This window comes from Adiantum capillus-veneris, chromosome 17 (assembly GCF_014529385.1).
Source record: "Adiantum capillus-veneris isolate H3 chromosome 17, ASM1452938v2, whole genome shotgun sequence".
Taxonomy (NCBI): Eukaryota; Viridiplantae; Streptophyta; class Polypodiopsida; order Polypodiales; family Pteridaceae; genus Adiantum; species Adiantum capillus-veneris.
This window is the reverse complement of record NC_140947.1, coordinates 97,920,776-97,928,123: the sequence shown is the minus strand read 5'-3', so window position 1 is coordinate 97,928,123 and position 7,348 is coordinate 97,920,776. Positions and strand designations below refer to the sequence as shown.

The 7,348-nt window shown below is 40.0% G+C and overlaps 1 pseudogene; it reads left to right on the top strand.

The window, feature by feature from the left end:
• The first annotated feature begins 538 nt into the window (after positions 1-538).
• On the top strand, positions 539-877 carry LOC147437757 (calmodulin-2/4-like; annotated as a pseudogene).
• Positions 878-7,348: the final 6,471 nt, after the last annotated feature.

Below are 7,348 nucleotides of genomic sequence, written 5' to 3'. Positions count from 1 at the left end.
AAGGCAGTTTTCATGTGGAAGGAGCATATTGACATGTAGTTTCAATTATGATTAGTAGAGTTTTATTGTTCTCTATGAAAGAATCTCATGGGACCAGAATTATTCTCCATGAATTCTCCTCTTCTCTTTTTGAGATGCTTCTGACCAAGTGTTGTGTGTAGGGGTGGACAACTGGTTGGTTTGTTTTGAGTATTTTCAATGTGAAACTAAAGTATGTATCTACTTGTTTCATTTGTGATTCAAAAGAGAGAGAGAGAGAGAGAGAGAGAGAGAGAGAGAGAGAGAGAGAGAGGTAGGTCAAGGATCGGCACCTTCATAGTGTGGAGGGAGACACAATCCTCCTCCTTACGACTCACCATTCTTCATCATACCTCTTCTTACGGCTCCTTATTCTTTCTATCGTCTTCTTTTGCTCCCTCCTCTATGCGTGCCTTCTCTGGCACGAGGGCTGAGCGATTGAACAGAGAGCATATCTCATTTCAGTCTCTTTGACAAAGATGGAAATGGCAATATCACCACTAAAGAGCTTGGTACAGTGATGCACTCAATTGGACAAAACTCGACAGAAGCAAAGCTATTGGAGATGATCAATAAAGTGGATGCAAATGGAAATGGAACTATCAATTTTCCTAATTTCTTGAATTTGATGGCTCCCAAGATGAAGGATACTGACACTAAAGAGAAGGTTAAACAAGCATTCAAGGTTTTTGATAAGCTCCTGAATGGGTTTATTTTTTTTTAGCTTCACCATGTGATGGAAAATCTGGGAGAGAAGCTGACAAATGAAGAGGTTGATGAAACAATTCAAGAGGTAGATGTTGATGGTGATGGACATGTAAATTACAATGAATTTGTGAGGATGATTCTCTCAAAGTAGTGCTTTTGCCAAGTGTAAAATCTAAACCTTGTTAAATGCAAACCTCAATGTTGCTTTGGAGTGGCACCATTCTTCTCGTTGTTATAATCTACCATCATATAGAGCAGTGGTGGTTTAATTATCAAATATGGAATTTATTCATTCTTGCCTAGTTTTATTGAGAGAGAGAGAGAGAGAGAGAGAGAGAGAGAGAGAGAGAGAGAGAGAGAGAGAGAGAGAGGTTGATAGATTAAATTATCGTCCGTGAAGGTCAAATATGACCCATGGGACCAAAATCAAAACATTACAAAGGGGTTCTTCTAAGCAGGAGGATCATGAAATACATCTCAATTAAGGATTGAGGGTCCAAATTAGAGGTGTCAAAAGGAAAAGTTAAAATGAAAAAAACTAAGAAGGGGAACGTGAGGAGGGGGCCGGCTTGTAAGTTTGAAACTCCTGAATAATGGCTTTACCTCCTCGATAGACTGCCCATTTCCCTCTTGTGTGTGCTTCACGCATCTTCTGGAGTTCTGCCTTTTTTTGTTTGAGTTGGGTGGGTGTGAGATCTTCTGCAAACCAAATTTTAGTATCCTTGAGAAGCCTTGATTGCTCAAGGAGTTTGATTCAATTCACCTTGGTCTTGAAAGTGAGGATTGCGTGATTGGTGTGATGCTCATGTGTAAGAAAGGTGATTGTTGCTGGAGCCCATTGTACCAAGGGGGTTACTTCTTGGATACGAGAAAAGCACTTGTGAAACTTGTGATCTCCCTCCCCTTTCTAGTCACTTGGGAGTCCATCGATGTGAACATTGAGGGAGATGTCCTCTTGTCGTTGTCGCTCGCGTAGCGTTCATGCCACACGATCTTTGACCTTGCCAAAGATTACCTTGTGCACTTGATTTTTGACCTCCTTTGAGAGAATGGTCTCCACTTCTGCCTTTGTTTTCTGAACTTGACTTCCATCTCTTCTTTCTTGCAGTTTTCCATTGCGGCAAGCCGTGTCTCGATGGCAACAAGTCTTTGCTCGAGCTCCTCATTCTCCTTGTGAAGTTTTCCAACTTCATTTTGAAGGTTGACAATGTTGTCCTGCTTCGGGGTGTTGATACAACCCCTACAAAAAAGTGAGCTTGCCGCGGGATGAAGCTTGAGTAGCCATCGCTCTTGTGTAGAGGACCCGAAGGTGGGTTTTCCATAGGCTCGGGGTGGGAAAGGCCACTTAGGAGTTTTAATATGACACTCTGTAAGCTTGAAGGTAAAGATAATTTGAAACACAGGACGGAAGCGGGTATGAGGGGGGATGCAGAGATAGTGCCCATGAGGGGATGCAAGGATGGTGCAAAGCAGAGCCCGTGAGGGTATGTGAGAGAGTCGGTGAGGGTGCTGCTAGAGCAGGGGGTGGTGTGATAGTGGCAGAAACGGGGCGGTGCTGTTGGAGCAGGGACGTGGAGCTGCGAGAGCTGGAGTTTCTAGAGAGAGAGAGAGAGAGAGAGAGAGAGAGAGAGAGAGAGAGAGAGAGAGAGAGAGAGAGAGAGAGAGAGAGAGAGAGAGAGAGAGAGAGAGAGAGAGAGAGAGAGAGAGAGAGAGAGAGAGAGAGTCAGGGCAAGGTTAAGAAGATCTTGCCCATCATAGAGTGTCTGTAGCTTCATAAGAACACCTAGGAGGGGTATATTGAAGCTTGTGGTATAGCTTGTTTTAGGGGAAAGGAAGAAGGACCAAGAATGTGGACGTATTGGATGAGAGTCTAGGTAAGAACTTGGCATGCACGCACACACACATAGAGCCTATATTGAAAGCAAGAGAGACACCCTACATCCACGCTTGAATGTGGACGTATTGGATGAGAGTCTAGGTAAGAACTTGGCATGCACGCACACACACATAGAGCCTACATTCATAGCAAGAGAGACACCCTACATCCACACTTGATGTGCAACCATTCACATTAGAATGCCCCTACCATCGACAACCTCTCACTATTCAACAATAGTCTTTGCATCACTAGTCCTTTGGCCATGGCTAAGGTGGCAGCTATCAGCATGGCTACTTGCGTCGCTCCTCACAAGGTCTACCATCACCACATCCGACGTTGGGGCTTATGAAGAATTCCATCCATGAAAATGTCCTACGAACGTGGGCTATTAGAATAGCATGTGGTGGCGAATCTTTAAAAAAAATTAAGCTCGATTTGCTATGTATGATAATTGACCATTAGCTAAGGAGGATGTCACACTTGGGCAAGGATGGTGGTCCGCATCTATGTCAAGGTGGAGGACCATAACAAAAAGCAAAAGTTGGCCTCCAACACATGTTATAGACGCACTGTAAACTCCTTTGTAGAAGGGCAACCTTAACCTCTCAACCGACTTCTCGAGGCTAGTGATCATAAAAATGGAATCTCTGTGACATGTGCAACCACACTTTGCTACTAAAATGAGTAGCTTGTATTTGAAGGCTTGATAGGACAAAAAATTCTATACCCCAAATAGAGAAATACTATGGTGGGTGTTTGAGTGACATGAACCTAACCAGGGGATTGATAAAAGTGTGATCATGGATGTGCTCTTTCATTTCCTTGCTCAAGGTGACAAAAGGAAGGGATATTCTTTTGAGACACAATGAAGGTTTCATCCCAACCAAGGTCTACCAAGATAACCTTCTTTTTCCTCTCTTTGCTCTAACGTTCACGTGTCTTCTAGTGTTGCTTGCATTCCTAACGATAATGCACTAGCACATAGACTCACTAGAAGCGTCATCTTATAGAATATGGAGACTTGGTTAACTACTGTCTACATAGTGTGGACCATGTTTGTAGAACTGAGTGATATTTTTACAATGGAAATTTCTTTGGTTGTGCTAGCATGTTGGTTTTTGCATTTCCTTCTCACTCAAACTTCATTTCAGATGGCTTCTATATGGGTTTGCTTAGGCTGAGTTGTCTAAGAGACTCTGATGTTTAATCAAGTCCAAAATGGTGTTAGAGGTGGCAGGGCTACATAAGCTCCTTGAGCTTTGATTGGATAATTTTTCTCGAAAAAATCTTGCTCGCACTTTGGAATTGCTCTTGCAAACACAACAGATGAAGGTAAATCTTTAGAAATGAAACTAATTCCAAAAGTAGAGTGGCAACAATCACCATGGGAAATGATAAAAATTTACAAAAGATGGATTTTCCACATTGATATCAATATCAATCCCTAAAATAAACATGGACCATGTGATCTATCGAGGGGATGTTCAATTGTTATACAAAGATGTAGGACCATAAGTTTTTGTAGAGAGTAAACATGAGACTTTAAGAACTTTACTGCCCTTTGTAGGCAAATATGAGATAAAATTTGAGGTAAAAATTGTACAATCCCAGTGGAATTTTGTTTTACAAGTAACAGATACAAAGAGATTCCATGATTTATTGTCTTCTCCTATAAGGTGCACAATCACTTTCATCAAGTTGCTAAAGATCCAACCATATTTATGGAGACAAATGAGAAAAAATCTCGAAAAGATGGGAGTGAATATCCAGCCAAACGATGACCTCATGGAAGAAATTCAAAAAAAAATCATCCTAAGAAAACAAAAGTGGGACTGAACCTGTCTTGATGAAAAAGGTGGGAGATTATTGTGAAGGGGAGGATGGAAATACCACCTTACCCCTGGAATACAAAGGAGTAAAGACGACATCAATACTTGACAATGGGGTCGGAATAGCTATTTCTACAGAAGGAATCTAGGAGAAATGGGGAAGGTCATCTCTTAGGAAAAAACCCTTGGGAATGCTAGAACAAGTGATAGTATACCCGTACGGGATAGAATACGAAAACACCTTTGTTGTAGTAGATTTTAGAAAGGGGAAAAAAATTGAAGTTATTTTGGGATGAACCTTTTTGCGTCAACTCAAAATGGTTCAATACCGGGGCTATGACTACATTTGTCGTGGCGGCAATCTGCTAACATTCGTGCCAATGTCGAGGAAGTCAATCCTTAGGGTGGTGAGTGGCCTAGTTGTACAAAAAATCTTTTCCAAAGATATTGACACCCATTCCATTTACACTTAGATAGTAAAGCAGCTAGACATAGTTTTAGTGCTTAGTAGAGACTGGAGTCAAGGATGAGCCAATTCTACTCTTTACAAGCGAAGAGAGCTGTGAGCAAAGTACAAAAAGTACTTTGCTCTTTGATTTTCCTTATGCTTGACAAGAACCGTTTCACCATACATTTTGTTGTCATTTTATGCATTGTTAAACTTATTTATTTTGTAGATAAATTTCAGTTTATAGGAGTAGGTTAAGTAACAATCTCCACCATCGATTGGGGCCAAAAGGATCAGGGTGAAAATTGTTTGAAATCCTATTTAGATAGTAAAGACCATAACTATGAAAATTTACAAAATTGATGAGATCAAAGCTTCATAGCTGAATTAAACTCAACAAAACTTGGCAAAAAGGGATATACAAGCTTGCAAGAGACAAACTAAAAAGTTTTTTCCCAGATTGCTTGCCCGACATGGATCGCAACCCATGTACCTTTTTGGCCAATCGACTCTTCATTTGTTAAAACTGACTCTCAGACACAAAAATCCAGAGTTTGGCCAAAAATAGGTTGCTAAAAGAACATCCAAATCAATAAATTGGGCTAATCTGTATAGAACCTTGAAAATTTAGTAAAAATTGAGAGAGCTGAACTTGTAGTCGTCCAAATTCAAAAAGGGGTGAGAATTGAGTTCAACAAAAGGCAAGGAACCAGCAGGACAAATTTCATGACCTGATGCTATCCACCAACATGGATCGTGATCCATGTACCAGGTTGACATTTGGACAGGATAATTGACCAGTACATTCTTGAGAACTAATGGAACAACTTTTCCAAAAGATTCCACAACAAAAAAGTGTAAAAGCCAGATCAAAACACCAAAAAAATAGTTGATAGCCAAAAACCGCAAAGTAGAGACAAAATCTTGATTTTGGCTTGGAAAAAGTGGTTCAAATCTAAAAATATTTGTAGTTGATAGCAAAAAACCGCAAAGTAGACACAAAATCTTGCTTTTGGCTTGGAAAAAGTGGTTCAAATCTAAAAATATTTGGAGAAAAGTATCACCATACCCAAGATTATAAGTTGACCAAATCTCATGTCAAAATGAGGTCCAACATGGATTGCGATCCATGTACCTCATTGTGATTTTGAGCTGATATTTGACAGGTGGATAGTTGGTAAGATTTGAAGAACATTTCCTAGAACAAGTATTGTCAAAAAAGTTCAAAAGGTGGGTTAAAAGGGCAAAAACAGTTCAAGGTGAAAACCCTAGAGCAGACCTAAGGATCGACTTTTGGTTGGCCTAAAAGAGTCCAAATCCCACAAAAACCAGAAATCAGGCATCAATGGACCAAGGGGAAGTTGTGTGCCAAGTTTTAGTGCAATCTGATAACTAGGTACATGGATCATAGGGACTCTAGTGATCATTTTGAAACTGAATTGGAAGATCAAAACCAAAATCAAAATTCCATTATTGCCAAGCATTCAAGGAAAGTGACAAAACTCACCTAAATTTCAATCCAAAAATCCATAGAAGTTTTAGTACCAACTGACCTACTAATCATGCTGATTTTGTTGGTACCAAGAAAAGTTAATTTGGCCTCCCAACATGGATCGTGATCCATGTTCCTCTAAGATATAATAAGAGAAAAATTCTACCATAGATAGAGATAGTCTTGAGGACCCTGGTTGTCTTATCAAAACTGGAATTAGACTTGAATTGTGGATGTTACGGGAAAAATTGTGAAGTTATTGAAAGTATCAAATAAACTTTTGTCGATTGTAAGCTTGAACTAACAAGAGAGGCTATAAACTCATAGCCATCAAGCATTTTTTGACAGGCTGCAAGTGCTGAGAGTACGACCCAACAAGTAAGACCAAATCAGGGAATACAAGTTAGTTAATGAGGTAACAAGGTTTGGATTTTGTAAGATCAGTTATTCATGTATTTGCAATCAAGAAGATTGTACCAGACTAGGAATCCCACCATCAGAGACCAAGCAAGAAACCACTCAACTAAAGGTAGTGTGAATCAAAATCCACTGCATCCACTAGAAGCCATTTTAGAGGAAAGTTTCTCTGATACTGTATCAGAAAGATCATCGACCATAATGATCTAGGAATTCAACAGGGTGAACTTTAAGGAAGGAACTTTCATGGGCGTAGGTCTATCTCAATTTCTTCTGATGTCAAATTGCTCTATCTAAAATTTCAATTCGAGAATGAGCTTAGAGCCAAAATCTATAAGGATGGAATGGACCGCTACTGTGTTAAGTTGGAAAACAAGCCAAGCAAGTTCAAGGACCTTGTAGTTGTGGACTGTAACGGAGATAGATACTTTGATCGGGAGGGAATTATGCACCTAGCTAATTACTTAGATATTTTGATCGGGAGGGAATTATGCACCTAGCTAATTACTCTCTACCATGCTAATTACTAAGCTAAGATATGCTATTGAAGTGATTAT